This window comes from Hypanus sabinus, chromosome 18 (genome assembly GCF_030144855.1).
Source record: "Hypanus sabinus isolate sHypSab1 chromosome 18, sHypSab1.hap1, whole genome shotgun sequence".
NCBI classification, from domain to species: Eukaryota; Metazoa; Chordata; class Chondrichthyes; order Myliobatiformes; family Dasyatidae; genus Hypanus; species Hypanus sabinus.
Genome location: NC_082723.1, coordinates 832130 through 854980, shown reverse-complemented (window position 1 = coordinate 854980; position 22851 = coordinate 832130).

Genomic DNA, 22851 nt, shown 5'->3' with positions numbered 1-22851 from the left:
TTAAATCACCATATGTAAACACAATCTTCTTCTGGGACACTCCTCTGAAGGCCAACTGACCAACCCTGAGTAACACATCACGGGGGTTCTCGATCTCTCGGCCGTGGTTTTTCAGGATGTTGTAAATATAGTAGGAATACAGTTGGGTGATGGTCTTGGGAACCCGCTGTGGGTCCCTGTCTCTTTGTGTGAAGAAGGGGCCCAGTGCCAGAGCAAGGATCCAGCAGTAGGAGGGGTTGTAGCTCATGGTGTACAGGATCTCGTTCTCCTTCACGTGTTTGAAAACAGCAGCTGCCACCGTCTCATCTTCGAAATGTCGAATGAAATATTCCTTCCGTTCCTCACCAACAAATCCCAGGATTTCAGCACAGACACTGATCTCTGCCTTTTCTAATAAATGTAACGCAGTGGGGCGGGTGGTCACCAGCACTGAACACCCTGGGAGCAGCTTGCCCTGGATAAAACTGTACACAATGTCCGACTCTTCACACCACCACTCGGGATCTGGGCACTGGTGCCTGGGCTCTGTATCTCTCCGACTGTCAGCAAAATCGATTCTGTGCTTGAATTCATTCAAACCATCGAATATAAACAGCAATCCCTCTGGGTTCTTCCAGACCTCTCTCAGGAAATTCCCAAAGTGAGGATACTGATCAAGAATCAGTTCCCTTAGGTTTATTCTACAGTTAATGGAGTTTCAATCCCGGAATTTGAAACTAAAGACAAACTGGAATTGCTGGTATATTTTCACCGTGGCCCAGTCATAAACAATCTTTTGAACTATCGTTGTTTTCCCGATCCCCGGGACTCCGGCCACAGCTGCCGAAAAGCCCGAAGTTGACCGTGTGATGAATCTTTTATTTCTATCCCATACGCTATGTTAGTAACTGCTCTGAAATAGATGATCAGTCCGGATTTTTTCCAGCTCTCTGCGGAGATCTTTCTCTCTCCACTGCTCGTGGACTCTGCCTCTCGCCAGCAGCCCATGTTCCACCAGTCTCCGATCTCGACCGTGAGCTCCGCGTATCGATCAACCAGCTGGAAAACCTTCACCTTCTCCGTCATCAGGACCGTGTTCACTCTCAATTTTTCAGTTTGTGTCCGTAGAGTCTCCTTGTGTTTCTGTTGAACATCTTTCACGGGAAAAGAGAACATTGTCAAAATGTTAAATGGCTCTTATGACAAAGAATATTATATCTGCATTCTAGCATTCATTGTTTGAAATTACATGAATTAATAAAAGGCTCCTTGGATATTAGGACAGAAGGTAAAATTTTTTTCAGAGACACCTGAAATTACAGCGATGAATATCCCAGAAAATGTCCAGTCCTCGTGTTCTGGTGCCAGTTACTTGTGAAGGTGAACATTCCCCTGGTATCCTATTGCAATCCTGACTGTACTCCCGTTAGAACATTTCACTATATTTAAAGGACTGTTTGCATCATTAACAGAAGCTGGTAATGTTCTTCTGGTGTGGAAATATGAATAGCAGGGCACTCTGAATTCTGGCAAATCTGCACACTGGGAAGTCACGGGTCCACTATTCTTGTATGAAAACAGGAGCGGAATATGAATGAATTCGGGCAGCATCTGTGTAGAGAATCACAGTGAGGTTTTGTATCTATAACCTATCGGAATGACAAGAACGAAAATGGGCTGTATTCAGTTTCAGAGATTGAGGAGCGGTGGAAAGACGCTATTTCTGTCACTAGGAAAGATCACAAGCGTCTCCTTGATGAACGTCGTTTTTCTGGGTGAAGGCGGTAAAGTCGAAGGGAGCTGTTACTCATCAGTCTGGCAGAGCGGGTGTGGGGCGCTGAATTATGAGTCTTCTGTCTGTCAGAGTTGACCATGGATATTGCGTCCGCTGACTACATACGCAATCCAGCACACTACGATATGGAGAGCAAACTGTTTGCTCTGTAGCAAGTTCCCTCTCTCCATGCATCTGATGAACTCAAAGGGACAGCAGAGACCAATACAATTTGGCACCAGAAGCACCGCAGGCGTTGCCAGTCTGCGTTGAACACAACCTAAGGCTGCCTTAGGGGCTCCAGCTCCATATTTTCCCACTAGGTTTATTCCCAAAGTCTTCCCCGTGAGGGTAAAGTTGCAAGGCAGCGGAGATCAGGGTTTACCTTCTTCTGGATGAGCGGCCAATCATGGCTGACGAACTGCATCTGCCCGAAGCGATTAGTTTTAAGCGGCCAATAACTCGCATTTGTCCTTCTGTTGTCGGATGGAATAATTCCACCAACGTATCCCCACTCCCAACCCCACTATAAAGTCTCAGGTTACCAAGGGGCTCTGAACTATTAACAATGATAAATCGGTAAATTGGTCGATTATTTTTACATGTACCGAGGTACAATGGAAAACTTTCCTGCATGCAATCCAAATAGATAAGTTCATCACATTGGTACAATGAGGTCGTACAAGGTTAAAGAGGAGAGAATATTACAGGGAAAGTGTTGTAGTTGCAGAGAGAATGCAGAGCTAGCAGACTACAAGATACAAGGCCAAAAGATCATTGTCAGGTTAGGTTTTTGTTTAACTAGGTCCTAAACTATAAAGTACAGCACTTAGAACTACAGTACTGTGCAAAAGTCTTAGACGTAAGTACATAACTATGGAGACTGAGACTTTCGCAAGTACTGTGTAAGTGGCTGCAGACTCCGGTTGTTTCTTTTCAACACCAACGCTAAACTCTTTTTTTCCATTGAACCTTTCTTAACACTGCCATTATTTTGCCTTTTATTGTCTAATTTGCACTGCACTGTATAACATTCAAATGCATATTGATCTACATCGTCAAAATGAGGTACTTTATAAATAACATTATTTCTATTTTTCGCAGTTCAAACTGTTAAATACTGAGGTGCGGGCTTCGTGGTGTATACTATTGTGGCTTTCGGAAGATATACATGTGTGGAACTAATTGTTAAATACTAATGCGTATTGCTTTTCTGAATGGACAATTTGTCGATATTACCATCGGGATATTGAACATCTTGATCGTGTTCCACAGTCTTTCAATTCTCCTTTAATTCAGCATATCTCTGATGTTTTCCAATAATTGATATCTATGAATTATGTGAGCTTAGAATGGCTATATCTATTTTAAGACGTTGTTTTTGCTTGTTTATTCTGTAATATTGTATCCATAGAGTTGCTATGTATTGTCCTATCTGTAAGAGTGGATTAGTCACAGTTGAATTTGTAGGACTCTAACTCTAAAAGTGGAGCCGGCTTGTATTTAAGGTAAGGTGTGGTGTCTTTCTTCAGTTGTAGTTTAAGCAATATTTTTGTGAATGTTGCGGGGTGGAGGGGAGGGGGGGTTGGTGGGAACCGAACAGAATATACGGAGGAAAGGGTGGTTGGTTCACAACAGAGAAAGCTTGGAGACACTGTGAAAGGGAGGATAGGCAGATGATAGAGAATGGACGCGTTCAGTCTGATGGTTTAAGATGTGTCTATTTTAATGCGAGGAGTATCATGAATAAAGCGGACAAACTTACAGCGTGGATCAGCACTTGGAGCTATGTGGTGGCCATTACAGAGACTTGAATGGCTATTTCAAGTGCAAGATTTTAGATGTTTCAATAAGGACAGGGAGGGAGGCAAAAGAAGTGGGGGCGTGGCGCTGTTGATCAGAGATACTGTCACAGCTGCAGAAAAGGAAGATGACATGGAGGGGTTGTCTACGGAGTCTCTGTGGGTGGAAGTTAAGAATAGGAAGGGGTCAATAATTCGACTGGGTGCATTTGTAGACCACCCAACAGTACAACAGGGTTGTTGCGGTAGGAGATTTTCATTTCCCACATACTAATTGCCATCTCCCGAGAGTGAGAGGTTTAGATGGGATAGAGTTTGTTAGGTGTGTTCAGGAAGGTTTCTTGACACAGTATGCAGTTAAGCCTACAGGAGAAGCGGCTGTACTTGATCTGGTATTGGGAAATGAACCTAGTCAGGTGACAGGTCTCTCAGTGATCACAATTCTATCTTCTTCACCACAGCATTGGAGAGGGATAGGAATGGACAAGTTAGGGAAAAGTTTAATCAGGGTAAGAGGAAATACGGGGCTTTCAGGCAGGAACTTGGAAACATAAATTGGAAAGGGATGTTCTCAGGGTAACGTACGGAGGAAATAGGGCAAATGTTCAGGGGATACTTCCGTGAGGTTTCTGAGTAGATACAGTACGTTCCAATCAGAAATGAAAATGATGATAGGGTACAGGATCCGTGGTGTACAAAGGCCGTTGTAAATCTATTCAAGAAGAAAAGAAGAGCTTACGAAAGGTTTAAAAAAACAGGTAATATTGTGAATCTACAAGATTATAAGGCTTGCAGGAAAGAGCTTAAGAATGAAATCAGGAGAGCCAGAAGGGGCCATGAGAAAACCCTGGCGGAAAGGATTAAGGAAAATCCCAAGGCATTCAACAAATATGTGAAGAGTAAGAGGATAAGACGTTGGAGAATAGGACCAATCAAGTGTGACAATGGAACGTATAACAATGGAACCGAAGTGTACGTATGGAACCGGAGGAAATAGTGGAGGTATTTAATGAATACTGTGCTTCAGTATTCACTACGGAAAAGGATTTTTGCGATTGCATGGATACTTCCAGGCCACTGAAAATCTTGAGAATATAAATACAGTGAAACCGCGATTTTACGTGCCTCGACAACGCGAATTCGGATACAACGCGATGTATCATCTGACTCTATTTCCATCCATGTCAAACCATAGTGCCTCTTGTCTAGCCTTGTATCCCTTTTGCAAATCAACTTCCAAGTTCTTGGTTTCATTCCTCCACATCCTGTCTTCTCCAATCATTTCGGGTCTCTCCCTACCCCTCCTACTTTCAAATCTCTTGCTGTCTCTTTTCTCGGTTAGTCCTGACAAAGGGTCCCGACCAGATGCTGCCTCGCCTGCTGCTTTCCAACAGCATTTTGTGTGAGTCATTGGACCTTTTTTTGCTCAAAATGGAACAAACTGCTAGAACAAGAAGATTATTTTCTGTGAAAGATAAGCTTCACGCACTTGACACAATCAAGAATAAAAGTTAAACTCAAGTTGCACCTCGGGTTACCGGAATCAACCCTTCGCGGTTAGAAATTTCACAAAGAAAAGTTCCGGGCGTCGCTTTGCAAAGCTGAAGAAGAAACAAGAATAAAAGCCAAACGCCTGAAGACAGCCAAAGATTTCAGCCTCGATGACTCCTTGTACGGGTGGTTCGTTCAGGCCCGCTCAGAAGGGCTTCTAGATTCCGGTCCTATTCTCAAAGCTCAAGCCGAGAAGTTTGACAAGCAGATCAACGGAGAAACTTCACAATTCAAAGCTAGCAATAGATGACTAGACCGGTTTAAACGCCGTCACCGGATTTTACAAGAGTTAGTGTCAGTAGAAATTCGCAGCCAGCGACATGCTACGTGAAAGCAAGGAACTCTTGATCACTTATTGAAGAAATAAACTTTAAATGATTATTAGTAATATTCTTCAATGATTTTATTTGCTGTTTTGTGCATTAAAAACCTTTACTAAATTTATTTTGTGTTTTAATTTCTACAGTAAGAACAACGCTGATTTAGCTCGACTTCGATGACATTTTATGGACCCAAACGATCATTTATAACGGGGTTTCACTGTATTCAGAAAGGGGATGTACTGGAGCTTTTGGAAAGCGTCAAGTTGGATAAGTCAATCGGGACCGGATGGGATGTACCCCAGTCTACAATTGGAAGCGAGCGAGGAGGTTGGTGAGCCTCAGGTAAGGATCCTTGCATCATCAATGAGGAAGTGCGAGTTTCGGGAGGACGGGAGGGTTGTGGATGCTGTTCCCTTATTCAAAAAAGGGAACAGAGATAGCTCTGGAAATTATAGGCCAGTGCGTCTTACTTCAGTGGTTGGTAAGTTGATCGAGAAGATCCTGAGAAGGATTTTTGAACATTTGGAGAGGCTTAATATGAATAGGAATAGTCAGCATGGCTTTGTTAAAGGCAGGCCGTGCGTTACGAGTCTGAATGAATATTTTGAGGATGTGGCTAAGCACATTAATGAAGGTAGAGCCGTAGATGCAGTGTATATGGATTTTCTCAAGGTATTTCAGAAGGTACCCCATCCAATGCTTATCAGGAAAGTACGGAGAAACGGGATCCAAGGGGACAATGCTTCGTGGATTCAGAACTGGCTTGCCCACAGAAGAAAAAGAGTGGAAGAAGGTGGATCATATTCTGCATGGAAGCCGGAGACCATTGGTGTGCCTCAGGGATCTGTTCTGGGAGCGCTACTCTTCGTGGTGTTTATAACTGACTTCGATGGGTAAGTGGAGGGAAGGGTTAGTAAATCTGCTGATGACACAAAGGTTATGGGTGTTGTGGATAGTGTGGAGTGCTGTTAGAGTTTACAAAGCGACATTGATCGATTCATAACTGGGCTGGGAAGTGGCAGATGGAGTTCAATCAAGATAAGTGTAAGAGTGCTCATTTTGGTAGGTCAAATATGATGGCAAGATATAGGGTTAATGGTAAGGTTCTTGGGAGTGTGGAGGATTAGAGGATCTTAGGGTCCGAGTCCATAGGACACTTAAAGGTTTTACGCAGTTTCACACTGTGGTCCTCATCATTGGCCCTCATCAATTGTGGGTTATGGTTTAATATCCGGGAGGTAAAGTTGCAGCTATATAGGACCCTGGTCAGACCTATCTTGGAGTACTGTACTCAATTCTGTTCACCTCACTAAGAGAAGGACATGGAAACCATAGAAATGGTGCAGAAGATATTTACAAGAATGTTTCTTGAATTAGAGAGCATGCCTTATGAGAATAGGTTGAGTGAACTCGTCCTTTTCTCCTTGGAGCGACCGAGGATGAGGTGACTTGATAGAGGTGTAGAACTTAATGATTGTGTGGATAGTCAGAGGCTTTTTTTTTCCCAAGGATGAAAAGGCCAGCACGAAAGGGCATAATGTTAAGGTGCTTGGAGGTAGATACAGAGGAGATGTCAAGGGAAAGATTTTTTCACACTAGAAAATTACAAAATATACAGAATATGGCCGGAGAGAATTCAGTCTTCAGTGCTATTGCAAAGGAGATGGTGCTTCGATATCTGAAAGGTCTGAAAATAGAAAGGTCGACTGGACTGGATGATACAGGGTATCAGCAGCCTGCCTGGGGTGTTTGGACATTCCAAGAGCATTTGGACCGAGAATGAAGCCGTCTGCAGGACTAACTGGATTAATAGAAAAATACATTTTATGATAGTCAGGCTGCAACGAGAGAATCTCTGAATTGTTACTTGAAATCGAGAGATCAGAGAATAATTAATGGTGAATTTTGATACAACGATTCTGCAGTGTCACAGTCTGCTATTTGAGTTGTGGTATGAACTGTGCATTTCATCACTCACCTATCAGTTCAGTGGGTAACTCTGATAATCCCGGGGCAACGTTCATGTACTCCTGCCGATCAGGACCTGTTTAAATAAAAAAACATCCATGAAAACAGAGCTAAAATAATAAAGGTCTAAAATAAAATGTCTCAAAGCTCTCCGCTTCTTTTTGGATTCCAGACCTAACCAGTTACCTTCTAACACCACTCTCCTCCGTCCAGCGGAATTAATCCTTACTCTTAATAATTTCTCCTTTGCCTCCTCCCACTTTTTCCAAACCATAGGTGCAGCCATGGGCACCTGCATGGGTCCCAGCTATGCCTGCCTGTTTGTTCGCTTTGTGGAACAGTCCATGTTCCAAGCCTATACTGGCATGCGTCCCCCACTTTTCCTTCGCTACATCGACGACTGCATTGGCTCTGCCTCCTGCACGCATGCTGAGTTCGTTGACTTCATTAATTTTGCCTTCAACTTTCACTCCGCCCTCAAATTACCTGGTCCATTTCCGACACCTCCCTCCCCTTTCTTGGCCTTTATGTCTACATCTCTGGACTCTCACAGGTACCTGGACGAATCCTCTTCCCACCCGATCTCTTCAAAAAGGCCATCCCCTTCTCACAATTCCTCCGTCTCCGCCGCATCTGCTCTCAGGATGAGGTTTTTTTCATTCCAGGACGAAAGAGCTGTCTTCCTTTTTTTTAAAGAAAGGGGCTTCCATTCCTCCACCATCAACTCAGCTCTCAAACGCATCTCCCCCATTTCCCGCACATCTATTCTCACCCCATCGTCCCGCCACCACACTCGGGATAGGGTTTACTTTGTCCTCACGTACCACCCCACCAGCATCCGGATCCAACATATGATTTTCCGTAACTTCCGCCACATCCAACTGGATCCCACTACAAAACACATCTTTCCCTCCCCAACCCCACTTTCTGCTTTCAGCAGGGATAGCTCTCTACGCGACTCCCTTGTCCATTTGTCCATTCGACCGCAATACCCCCCATCCCTTCCTACCAATCTCACTCCAGGAACTTATTCTTGTAAGCGGAACAAGTGCTACACCTGCCCTTACACTTCCTCCCTCACCACCATTCAGGGCCCCAGAGAATCCTTCCAGGTGAGGCGACACTTCACCTGTGAGTCGGTTTGTGTGATATACTGCGTTCCGTGCTCCCGGTGCGGCTTTCTTTATATTGGTGAGACCCTATACAGACGGGGAGACCGTTTCGCTGAACTCCTACGGTCTGTCCGCCAGAGAATGCAGGATCTCCCAGTGGCCACGCATTTTAATTCCACGTCCCATTCCCATTCTGATATGTCTATCCATGGCCTCCTCTACTGTCAAGATGAAGCCATACTCAGGTTGGAGGAACAACTCCTTATATTCTGTCTGGGTAGCCTCCAACCTGATGACTTAAACATTGACTTCTCTACTTCTCTAACTTCTGTTAAAGCCCCTCCTCCCCTTCTTACTCCATTATTTATTTATCTATTTATCTATTTATTTATTTATTTGTCTGTTTGTTTATTTATTTATTTATCTATCTATCTATCTATCTATTTATTTATCTATCTATCTATTTATTTATTTATCTATTTATTTATTTATTTATTTATTTATTTATCTGTCTATTTATTTATTTATCTGTTTGTTTATTTATTTATCTATCTATCTATCTATTTATTTATCTATCTATTTATTTATTTATTTATTTATTTATCTATCTATCTATCTATTTATTTATTTATTTATTTATTTATTTATTTATTTATTGCCCACACCCCCTCCCCTTTATCTCTCTCGGCCCCTCTCACAATCACTCCTTGCCTTTTCTCTATCTCCCTCTGGTGCTCCCCTCCCACTTTCTTTCTCCCTTGGTCTCCCGTCCTATGATCCTTTCCCTTCTCCAGTTGTGTATCGGTTTTGCCAATCAACTTTTCACCTCTTGGCTTTATCCTTCCCCCTCGTGTCTTTCCTAACATTTCGGATCTACCCCTCCCACTCCCACTTTCAAATCTCTTGGTATCTCTTCTTTCAGTTCGTCCTGGCGAAGGGTCTCGACCCGAAACGTCGACTGTACTTCTTCCTGCAGATGTTGCCTGGCCTGCTGCGTTCCACTAGCATTTCGTGTGTGTTGCTAAAATAATTAAAAAGGTTTATTTCAATGTGTCCTTGTGTTCAGTGTGTGTTTTGAACATACCGAACTCTTGTATTTCCCTCAGTATTCTGTCCAACTTCGGTAGCTCAGTCCTCCAAGTCACAAAGGATTCCCACATCGCCCTCCGGGCCCGGCAGCCTTTCTCCATCACCAAACTGAGGAAAATTCTGGAACTCTCTGTCCGGTTTCCCTTTTCTGTCATTTCAGTGACCTTCTGTAAAAGGAATTGTTACATACTCGTGACACATGACAGTGGTGCCCTTGTCATATGACTGGGGTTGAAGCTGTACTGGACTTGAGGTGATGGTCTTGTGATGGTGGAATGACGTCATTTTCCCGCCAGTAGAGATCATGTGATGGGTTTTTTTTACAGGTTATATAAGGTAGACCCCACCCTGTGAGGAGGGGCAGTTCGTGGCTGGATTTGCCAAGTTGACGTCGTGCCACTGCGTGTTTTAAGTGATGACGCAGTTTAGTTGAAGGATGAAGTTTTTATTTAATGCCTAAAGTTTAAAAGGTTAATGCCAACAGGTTCTTTATGATTCTGTTAGTTCGAGGGAATTAGAGGAGAGTGAAGATTCAAGGTTGGAAGTAAAGATCGAAGAGAATCGCTTTCTACGGTGAAACGGGGGCGACCTTTGTTTGATCCTTATTTGGAAGGATTTCGTTGACTATCTTCGTGTTAATCCCTGGGTTTACCAGAAAGGATTGAAGGTAGTGGAGAAGGAAAGGTCAGTGCCTTTAAGCCGTTCTGTTTCGTAAATTCTTCGTGGGAATTTCGACGTCGGGGATCGAAGCAAGCGACGTGAAAGAGAACTTAAATCGTCCTGTAAAGTCTCTCCTTTTAAATGGACTGTGAGCATATCGAACTTTTGGCAATATCACTTTAAGAACTGTTTTGGAATATCACTTTACGAACTGTTTGAACAGCCGCTAAGCAGCTGTTTCCGGTTACGGTAGTGTTTGTTTACTTTTGGGGGGTTTGTTTTCTGTGTTTAATAAACGTGTTGTTTGTTATAAGAAACCCTTGCCGAACTCATATATTTATTGCTGCCTGAATACTTAACATTAAATATGGGGGCTGCGTCGGGATTGAATCTTTTGAGTTTACATGCTTGCTAACTTTTAAATCGGTGTTTTGGAAACGGGGATTACTCGGTTCTTTTGTTTGGCTTGTTGTGGTATTCGGCAGCAATGAATATTGATGAGTTTCTGGCTTCGCCAGCTGCAGAGGTGTTGGCGAAGGCGAAAAAAACTGAGGTGTTTGAGCTAGCTAGTAGATTGCGACTTAAAGGTATTTTGCAGACTACTTCTAAGGCTGTAATACAGAGGAAAATCGCGTCACACTATGTGGATTCGGGTGTTTTTGATGAATCGATTTTAGAGTCGTTTCAAATAAGTAAACTGGAGATGCAGTTGCAAATCGAACAAATGAAATTGGAACAAAGTAAAGCTGATTTGGAGAGGTATAAATTGGAGATGGAACAAAAGCAGAGAGAATTTGCATATGCAATAGAGAAATTAAGGACTGGAAATCAGTCTTCTGGTTCTAAAAAAACGTTTGTTGCTAGTCAAGAAATTAAATTGGTCCCTCCATTTAGTGAAACAGAAGTGGAAAGGTATTTTCAACATTTTGAAACTATTGCTCGGATGTCAGAGTGGCCGAAAGATAAATGGTCAGTGTTGTTACAGAGTGTAATTAAAGGCAAAGCACAACAAGTTTACACAGCTTTAACAGCTGCAAAAGCTCTTGATTATGATATTGTAAAGAGTCATATTTTAAACGCATATGAGTTAGTCCCAGAAGCATATAGGGAAAGATTCAGAAGTTTGAAAAAGTCTGTGGAAAAAACTTATGTGGAATTTGCCTATGATAAAGCTATGTGTTTTGAGAGATGGGTTTCTTCTAAAAATGTAAATGGGGACTATGATACATTGAGAGAGCTGATTTTAATGGAGGAATTTAAAAGAAGCATTCCTGTTGAAGTAAGGACCTACTTAAATGAGAGGGATACTGATAAATTGCAGGACTGTGCTAGATTAGCTGATGAGTATGTTTTGATCCATAAGAACAAATTTCCTCAGGGCAGAATTTTTAAGAGGAAAAATAACACGGAGACTCCAGATAAATTTGAAATTAAATCGGAGGTTAATGAGAAAGTTAATGAGAAAGGAAAGCCTGTAAAGGAAAGACAGTTTGGTCTTACTTGTAACTATTGTAAGAAGCCTGGCCATGTAATAGCTAACTGTTTCAAATTGAAAAAGAAAGAGAAGGCAGCAGTTCCAGATGCTTGTGTGCAACATACTGAAGCACCTGTAAAGTTACAGGGTTTGATAAAAACAAATGAGGCTTTGTTAGAGTCTGACCAAGTTAGAAAGGGATATGATCATTTTGTAACTGAAGGGTTTGTATCCTTGAAGGAAGGATCTACTCTGGTGCCAATAAAAATCCTTAGGGATACTGGTGCTTCTCAGTCATTGATGCTAGACAGTGTGTTGAACTGTAATGAAGTGTCTGATACTGGTGAGGTAAATTACATAAGAGGTGTTGGAAGTGATTTTATGCCTGTACATTTGCATAAAGTAAATTTAAAGTCGGGGTTAGTTACTGGATTTGTTAAAGTAGGATTACAGCATAGCTTACCTGTGAATGATATTTCTTTATTGTTAGGTAATGACTTGGCAGGTGGACAAGTTTTTCCTGAAGTGCATTTGACAATGGAGTCAGAGGAACCAGAGATGAATTCTAACACAGATTCTTCCTGTGTTGTGACTAGAGCTATGGCTAAAAAGATTGATGCGCAGAATGAGGTTGTTATTCAGGACTGTTCAACTCAGGATTCGAGTTTTGAGGATGTGCCAGAGACTTTCTTATCTTCGTTGTTTGAACAAGATTCTGGGAGTAAGTCTGACTATAAAGATTTATCTTTGTCTAGGAAGGAGATGATAGCAGAGCAGAATAGAGACTCTGAGATTATAAAATTAAAAGAGCAGGTTTTACTAGATAGTGAAATTGATAAGGTGCCAGTAGGATATTACTTGGAAAAAGGAGTGTTGATGAGGAAGTGGAGATCGCCTACAATTCCTGCAAGTGAGGATTGGAATGTTGTTTACCAGGTAGTTGTTCCAAAAGCTTATCGAAATGAGATTTTGAATTTAGCTCATAGTGTGCCTTTAGGTGGACATCAAGGGGTAAGGAAAACTGTGGACAAGATTTTAAAATATTTTTACTGGCCTGGTCTAAGAAAAGATGTGGCGATGTTTTGTAAAAGGTGCCATACTTGTCAAATTGTGGGTAAACCAAATCAGGTTACACCAGTAGCTCCATTACAACCTATCCCAGCATTTGGTGAACCATTTTCTAAAGTTATTGTAGATTGTGTTGGTCCATTACCAAAGACAAAAACTGGTTATCAGTATTTGTTGACTATCATGTGTACTTCTTCTAGGTTTCCAGAGGCAGTACCACTTAGGAATATAAAAGCTAAGACTGTGACAAAGGCCCTTATAATTTTTTTTACTTATTTTGGATTACCTAAGGAGATACAAACTGATCAAGGCAGTAATTTTATGTCTGGATTGTTTCAACAGATAGTTTATAAATTGGGAGCTAAGCAAATCACTTCGTCTGCATACCATCCAGAATCGCAGGGTGCCTTTCATTCTACCCTCAAGAATATGATTAGGACATTTTGTGTGGAAAATGAAAGTGACTGGAATGAGGGTATAAACTTACTTTTATTTGCAGTAAGGGAATCAGTACAGGAATCTTTAGGTTTTAGTCCATTTGAACTTGTGTTTGGGCATAGAGTTAGAGGACCTTTGGCTTTGTTGAAAGAACAGTGGATTAATAAGGAAGTACATACTAATTTGTTGGACTATGTGTTGAAATTTAAGGACAGGTTAAATAAAGCTTGTAGCTTAGCTAAGGAAAATTTAAAGTTGGCTCAGGAGAAAATGAAGACTTGGTATGATAAAGACGCTAGGATGAGGATGTTTAAGCCTGGAGATAAGGTGTTGGTTCTTTTCCCAGTGCAGACAAATCCTTTACAAGCTAGATTTCATGGTCCTTATGAAATTGTGTCTAAAATTAATGATGTGGATTACGTGGTAAAAACTCCAGATCGTAGAAGGTCAACACAACTTTGCCATATAAATATGTTGAAACCATATTTTGAGAAACAATCTGATGCTGTGACTGTTGTGGTTAGTGAGAACGAGTTTGATTTAACTAGGAACATGATAGATGATTCATCTGACTTTCATTCTAAATCCAACATTGTTTCTGTTAGGTTACCAAATTCAACCATTCTGGAAAATATTGATGAAAAATTAGCACATTTACAGTTAGAGCAGAGACAACAGATGAAGGAGTTGATTTTTAAATATAGGGAGTTGTTTCCAGATGTTCCGAGAAGGACTTCTATAGCTTCACATGATGTAGATGTTGGGGATGCCAAACCTATTAAACAGCATCCATATAGGATGAACATGGAAAAATGTGAACTTGCTGAGAAAGAAATTGAATATATGTTAGAGAATAATATCATTAGACATTCTAACTCGAATTGGAGTTCGCCATGTGTTATGGTGCCAAAGCCAGATGGTAGTATTAGGTTTTGTACGGATTATAGGAAGGTGAATGCTGTAACGAAAACAGATGCATATCCAATTCCTAGAGTAGATGATTGTGTAGATAAAGTTGGAAAGGCAAAGTTCCTTACAAAGATTGATTTATTGAAAGGGTATTGGTGTGTTCCATTAACGGACAGAGGTAGAGAGATTTCTGCATTTGTAACTCCATCTGGATTATATGAATATAATGTTCTTCCATTTGGGATGAAGAATGCCCCAGGTACTTTCCAGAGGATGATTAACTTTGTGGTTCAGGGATTGAAAGATACTGATGCTTATATTGATGATTTAGTGACAGGAAATGATACTTGGGAAGCACACATTATTGCGATGGAGAAATTGTTTGAAAGGCTTTCAAAAGCTAACTTAACTATTAATTTAGCTAAGAGTGAATTTGGACATGCCACTGTGACTTACCTTGGTTATGTTGTGGGTCAAGGTAAGGTAGCTCCTGTTCAGGCAAAAGTTCAGGCAATTTTAGAGATTCCCACTCCAACGGGGAAAAAAACTCTCAGAAGGTTTTTGGGAATGGTAGGATATTATCGGAAATTTTGTAAGAATTTTGCTAATGTTGCCCTTCCATTAACTAACCTTCTGCGGAAGAATGAGAAGTTTGTATGGACGGTGCCTTGTCAAGAAGCATTTGAAAAATTGAAAACAATGATATGTCAACAACCTGTGCTTAAGGCACCTGACTTTGGAAAACCTTTTTCATTGGCTGTGGATGCTAGTGATGAGGCTGCAGGAGCAGTATTAATGCAAAGGAATGAGGGTGATGAGGTTGATCATCCAGTAGCTTACTTTTCTAAGAAATTTAATAAGCATCAAAGAAATTATTCGACAACAGAGAAAGAATTGTTATCTCTTGTTTTAGCTTTGGAATATTTTGAGGTATATGTTAGTACAACTCAGAAACCACTTATTGTTTACACTGATCATAATCCGTTAGTTTTTCTGAGTAAGATGAAAAACAAAAACAGAAGGTTATTAAATTGGAGTTTGATGTTACAAGAGTACAATATTGTGATAACACATATTAAAGGGAAAAATAATGTGGTTGCTGATTGTCTATCTCGATGTTGAATGTACACTGTAATTTTTTTTATGGAGTGGTTTTTTTTTCAATTGTAACACTCCTACTGTATTGTGACTTATAAGCTGTTATATGATGGTGTTGTGTATTGTATATGTTATAAAATTTATACCTTTGTTTTTCTTGTAAGCAATTGTTAAAAATTTTTGTTCTTGTCAGACCAAAAATGTTTTTTTTTTTGGAGGGAGGTGTTACATACTCGTGACTCATGACAGTGGTGCCCTTGTCATGTGACTGGGGTTGAAGCTGTACTGGACTTGAGGTGATGGTCTTGTGATGGTGGAATGACGTCATTTTCCCGCCAGTAGAGATCATGTGATGGGTTTTTTTTACAGGTTATATAAGGTAGACCCCACCCTGTGAGGAGGGGCAGTTCGTGGCTGGATTTGCTAAGTTGACTTCATGCCACTGCGTGTTTGAAGTGATGACGCAGTTTAGTTGAAGGATGAAGTTTTTATTTAATGCCTAAAGTTTAAAAGGTTAATGCCAACAGGTTCTTTATGATTCTGTTAGTTCGAGGGAATTAGAGGAGAGTGAAGATTCAAGGTTGGAAGTAAAGATCGAAGAGAATCGCTTTCTACGGTGAAACGGGGGCGACCTTTGTTTGATCCTTATTTGGAAGGATTTCGTTGACTATCTTCGTGTTAATCCCTGGGTTTACCAGAAAGGATTGAAGGTAGTGGAGAAGGAAAGGTCAGTGCCTTTAAGCCGTTCTGTTTCGTAAATTCTTCGTGGGAATTTCGACGTCGGGGATCGAAGCAAGCGACGTGAAAGAGAACTTAAATCGTCCTGTAAAGTCTCTCCTTTTAAATGGACTGTGAGCATATCGAACTTTTGGCAATATCACTTTAAGAACTGTTTTGGAATACCACTTTAAAGAACTGTTTTGGAATATCACTTTACGAACTGTTTGAACAGCCGCTCAGCAGCTGTTTCCGGTTACGGTAGTGTTTGTTTACTTTTGGGGGGTTTGTTTTCTGTGTTTAATAAACGTGTTGTTTGTTATAAGAAACCCTTGCCGAACTCATATATTTATTGTTGCCTGAATACGTAACAGAATACAATGAAGTAACTCTGGAGCAGAGAGACAGACATGGAGAATGTGAAGAAAAATATCTGTTCATGGTCGCCGTAGCTTCTGATCTGATGCAGTCACCAGCTACTGCCTCATCTTCCTTGGGTTCAGTCATTAACCTAGCGACGTAACTGAAGGAAATTCTAAATAACTATTGTGCAAGAATAAGGATTTACCGATACCCTGTAGTAGATGCAACGTGATTAATTTACTTGTCCATCAATTCGGAGCGAGAAGCTGCGGGGGAACGGCAAAGGATTTCCGAGCGGGGCAGTTTTACGACTCGGAGTAAAAAAGAAGCAAGACTGCGCAGGCGCGAGACGTCGGCCAGCAGAGCGAGAAAAGTTTGCAAGTACTGAATCACAAAGCTGTGAAGTGAATTACCTTCATTCCAAGAGCTCATCAAAGTAGAGCACGAAAAGATTATAAAGAAGTCCGCCATACGCAGCGGGCTGTGGAGTGAGAGTTAGTAGAGTGGTAAGGCTTCGGCTAGAACGGGCTTAGGCTGTAAAGCGCCGAGGTAGGTCTGCTTGCGCTAATTGCGGGAAAGGAAGTAGTATGTGTGTTCTCTGTGCTCGATGTCAAATGTGGGAGGTCCTGATGTCTCTCGGACGGTCATATCTGCACCCGATGTGCCGAGCTGCAACTCGTCAGGGACCAAGTTATGGATCTGGAGATGCAGCTCGACGAGGAGGTGAGAAAAAGGAGTTATAGATAGGTAGTCACACCGGGCCCACGGGAGAAAAATAAGTGGGGTCGGGAGAGGCTCCTAGGGATTGGCGGGTTGAGGATGTAGTTCCGCAAGAAAAGGAGTAGAGACAGCCCAGGAAATTATAGACCAGTGAGGTTTACGTCAGTGGTTGATAAGTTGATGGAGAAGATCCTGAGAGGCAGACTTATGTACGTTTGGTGAGATATATTATGATTAGCAATTGTGAGTATGGCTTTGTCAAGGACAGGGTGAACCTTACGAGCCTGATTGCATTTTTTGAGGATGTGACTAGATACGTTGATGAAGGAAGAGCAGCAGATGTAGCGTATATGGATTTCAGCGAGGCATTTGTTGTGGTACCCCATGCCAGGCTTATTGAGAAAGTAAGGAGAGATCCAAAGGGACATTGCTCTGTGGACACAGAGCAATGTGGAGTGTCTCTTGTCTCTCGGTCGCCAGTGCACTGCCTCAGGAATCTGTTCTGGGACTCTTACTCTTCGTGAGTTTAATAAATGACCTGGATGAGGAAGTGGAGGGATGGGTTAGTACGTTTGCTGATGACACAAAGGTTGGAAGTGTTGTGGATAGTGTGGAGGGCTATCAGAGTTTACAGCGGGGCATTGGTAGGATGCAAAACTGGGCTGAGAAGTGGCAGATGGAGTTCCACCCAGATAGGTATGAAGTGGTTCATTTTGTTAGGTCAAATATGATGGCAGAATATAGTATTAAAGGTAAGATTCTTGGCAGTGTGGAGGTTCTGAGGGATCTTGGGGTCCGAGTTCATAGGACGTTCGAAGCAGCTGGGCAGGTTTACACTGTGGTGAAGAAGGCGTAAGGTGTATTGGCCTTCATCAATCGTGGTTTTGTATTTAGGAGCTGAGGGGTAATGTTGTAGCTAGATAGGACCCCGGTCAGACCCCACTTGGAGTACAGTGCTCACTACTGGTTACCTAACTACAGGAAGGATATGGAAGACATAGAAAGTGCGCAGAGGAGATTTACAAGGATGTTGCTTGGATTGGGGGGCATGCCCTATGAGAATGGATTGAGTGAAATCGGCCGCTTCTTCTTGGAGCGAAGGAGCATGAGAGATGACCTGATAGAGGTGTACAAGATGATGAGAGGCTTTGATCGTGTGGATTGTCAGAGGCTTTTTCCCAGGGCCGAAAAGGTTGCAACAAGAGGACAAAACATCAAGGTGCTGGGGAGTAGGTACAGCGGAGATGTCGGGGTCGATTTTTTACTCAGAGAGTGGTGAGTGCGTGGAATGGGCTGCCAGCAGCGATGGTGGGGGCGGATTCTGTAGGGTCTTTTAAGAGACTTTTAGATAGGTACATGGAGCTTAGTAAAATAGAGGGCGAAACGTAAGCCTAGTAATTTGTAAGGTAGGGGCATGTTCGGCACAAAATTGTGGGCCGAAGGGCCTGTATTGTGTTGTAGGATTTCTATGTTTTCTATGTTCTATTAAATTTAGACTGACTGCATGTTCAGCAGTCCAGATATGCAACCACTGCACTTACTTCACACTGATGCAGTCGGTGTGAAGGGATATGTGACGCTGAACGTGTAGCTTCCAGTATTCCTCACGTTAACAGTTGAAACCAGATCTGCTGGAGAAAACTAGAGAACAAAGTCTCCACTGTCATTTCGAACTCCTGGACGTGCAGGAGATTAATACTGATCACTCCCTCGGGTACCAGCAGTCGGGGACAATACACAAAATACGCTCACCTCATTTTCTTCTCTACTGAAATGTCCCTCCTTTGTCAACATCCAACCGAGTCTTTCAACTTTTTCTTCAATTGCGTGATGGAGTCGGTGCCAGTAGAACTTTGTCAGTTGGTAGAGTTGATATTCACCCCCCTGTGTCAGGAGGTCAGAAATTGTAAACTCTAGCTCTGTGAATATAATAAGATAATGTAGACATGAACTCCAATATTCCTCTTCCCCACGGCTCTCACTTGTCTCAGCAAATCAATCATGTAGTAGCTCCTCCATACCAGACAGTAATTCACTGAAGCAGACCTCAAGTTTATCTAAGATGAAGTGTCTCCTGATCCTGAGCCATTTCCAAGGCTGGCAATCTTCTCGGCTCTGCTACAGAAACAGAGTTCGGAAAATTCCCCTCATCTACATTGCGCATCGAGGGGGGAGTTGATAGCTGCCACGACATAACCAGAAATGTTGTATTATCACACAATCTCTGAAAACACGGAAATACTATTATCAACTGTCTCTGAGTTTTATAAATAAAAGTTGAAGTTGTCTTTCTCCTCGAAACAGGCCCCAATGTGCAATAAACCCCGGACCTGGACTTTTACGTGACAAACGACAGCGCTGTCACATTCCTGTTTGTGTTTGACTCTCAACCTGCTGATTCAGGAGCTCAGGCTTCTTTCACTCAGGTGAAGCTTTGCCCGGTGAGCGGAATCATTCGACCATTATTGGTGTCAAATACCCTCTGCTGGAACTGTTGGATTGATTGATTACACAATGCCTCTTTACCAGTGGGATCAATTACACTGCTTGATGAAACTTTTCTCTGCTCTTTTAGCGCCTGTGTAAGTTTCTTCATCCGAACTATTGTGCAGCAAAAGGGCAGAAGCTTAGTTGTAAAGATCCCAATGAACATACCTGTAGCCATTTTGATTCTGACGAACGATCGTTGTTTGTCGTCGTCTTGTTTACACTTTGGACGCGGGTGCAGATCTGCCCCACCTGCTGGTAGACAGACAGACATACTTTATTGATGCCGAGGGAAATTGGATTTGTTACAGTCGCACGAACCAAGAATAGGTAGAAATATAGCAATAAAAAAACATAAATAATTAAATAATGTAAATTATGCCCAGTGGAAATTAGTCCAGCACCAGCCAATTGGCTCAGGGTGTCTGACACTCCGAGGGAGGTGTTGTAAAGTTTGATGGCCACAGGCAAGAATGACTTCCTATGACGCTCAGTGTTGCATCTCAGTAATGCCCTGAATTAAACAATATAAGCAGGCAGCGCGTCAGAGAGAGGCGGATTACTTTGCAAATGTGACAGTATCGCCATCCTCTGATTCAGAGCAGCAGTTCGCTTAGGAATAAAACATTCACTGTTAACATCAACTCCACACCATGTCTGTATGTCTGTCCAGTGATACCTGGTGTATCCTACTGATACTGAGTCACAGAGCAACAGAGCACAGATACAGACCCTGCAGCCCAAAGAGACAATGCCGACCACAGTGCCCACAGAGATGGTCTAAATTTCCTAAGTGGGGCCCATTTCCCTCCTGACCTCTTCATTCTATCTTTACATCCCAACTGCTTCTAGAATTATGCCTCATGTGCAGGTTCCTTCACATCATCACCAGTCTCTGCATGAAACCGTTGCTGCTCGTGTTGGTTTTGCAATCTATTTACCACTCCTCTGCCCATTTAGATCCCCTATAAGCTACGATAATCTTCACCTTGAACACCATCTAATAATTTTGTGTCATCCACGAACTTACTGGTCAAGCAGTGTGCACTTGCATTCAAATCATTTCTCTGAAATGAATAATATCAAATGTCCCAACTTGTAGCTTTGCGGTACACCACTAGTTACCCACCACCATTCTGAGGAGAAATCTTCAACCACGACTCTTTGCTTGCTACCTTTAGGGCAATTTTGGAAACTATCTAACTTTCTCTCACTGTACCTCATGGGACATTATCTTCCATCCAAGCTGTCTTGAGGCACCATGCCAAAGACTTTACTGTAGGTCATCATCCACTCCGCCATCTTTATTGATAATCATCTTCACAAATCTTTAAAAATTATTGTTGAACATAACTTTCCATGCACAAAGCCATGGTGTCTCCTGAACACTCTCTGCCGATCTGAACGTTGGTAGATATTCTGTGTGTGACTGGTCCATACTGTGGAAAATTATCCCCAGGACCTCACCTTCCATTTACTCCACTCACCATCAAAAATCCAAAATGGCAACCGTTAATAAGATTATGCTTCTCCAAATGCTGTCCCCAAGTATCCGTTCCATGGGTTGGCCCATCCCCGATGTAAAACTCAAAGCTCTATAATCCCCAGGATTAAGTCCATTGGGTTTATAGAATTACGGATAAACATTTGCCAGCCTCCAATAATGCGTTACTATTCCTGTGGCCAGAGAGGATACAATGATCATTGTGAATGCCCCGTAACCTCCTCCCTCACTTCCTATAGTAATGTGGTGTTTACAGGTAGATTGAACAACATTTATTTCTTAAAATTACATGCTTCTATGCAATCGTCACAACAACTACCCATCTCATTGGCAACTTTGAGGCAAAGCATTCATTACGCACTTCACCTATCACCGCATCCTCCAGGCACGTTTCCACCTTTGCTCCTGAGTAGTCTTACCCTCAATCTATTCACCCTCCTCTTCTTCACCCACATTTATAACACCTTGGGCTTTCCTTCATCCTACTCCCCCAAGGACTCTTCAAGTACCCTTCGACCTCTAAGTCACTTCTTAAGCTGATTCTAGGCTACCTTATAATTCTGTACAGCCTTGCTTGAATGTTGCTTTCTAAACCTAAATAATGTTTCCCTTTCCCTCTTGCTTACCACGGTTAGTTTATATAAACATCCGTTCACTGTGTGTGGAACAAATCTACCCCGAATCGCATTCACATGTTCCTAAAACAACCTTCACAGTTCCATTGTGCATTTCCCTTTGAAAATGTTTTCCCAATTTGCACTCCCAAGTTGCTCCGAATATCCATCCACTAATTAAATACTGCCTCGTATCGTCTGCTACGATCATTGTCCATGAGCATGATGAACTTTTCAGTGTTGTGGTCACTATCTCAAGAAGGTCACCCATAGTGACATCTGTCATTTGACCAGCATGATTGCCTCAATCAGGATGCAGTATGGCAACACCTCCAGTTAGACATAATATGTCAAGAGTCCTTCCTGGGAACACAACGCATTCTGCCCCCGACACATTTTGGAACATGGAGGTGATCAACCTCAGGGACGTTGAGGTCAACAATCATAACAACCTTGTTGTTTTTGCACCTTACCCAAAACTGACAAGTGATCTGCTCTCATTATCCCAGTGGCTTTGGGGAAGGCCTATAGAATACCCCCAGAATGATAGCCCCCTTTCCGTTTCTGGCTTTCACCTACATTGATGTCCTCTGTTTATGCAGCTGTGATACCATCCCTAATTAGACAATTCTCTCCCTTTCACCACCCCGCCATATGTATTATGAAACAACTAAAACCTGGAGCATCAAACACCAATCCTGCCCTTGTAACAGTCAGGTCTGTGCAATGGTGATAACATTTACCATCCACGTTCTGAGTTACTGTAATTCCTAATACTTATTGTTTTGAATTAAACACATTTCCAACTGACTACATGATGCCCTGTCTACAACCGATCCTTCCACAATCTCTCTGAATATCGCATCTACCTTTATATCAACTCTTCTATCATTTGCCAAAACAGTCTGGTTCCACTCCCGCAACGACTGAATTTAAACCGACCCCGGCAGCTCCAACGGACCTGGCTGCAGGAACATTTGTTCATTTCAAGTACAGATATAACCCATACTTTTGGTACAGGGTCAAATGGGAACATAACTTCATTTTAAAACCTAATTCTGCTTAATCACAGATGGGTAGGTTCTGACAATTTATTAGTAGAAAAGTACTTTACGACGAAAGGGTATGTAAATGTAAATTATTGGTTGGCATTTGCTAGTTTGGACTGAATGAAATGTGATGCTGGGAGTCTTGGTTTCTT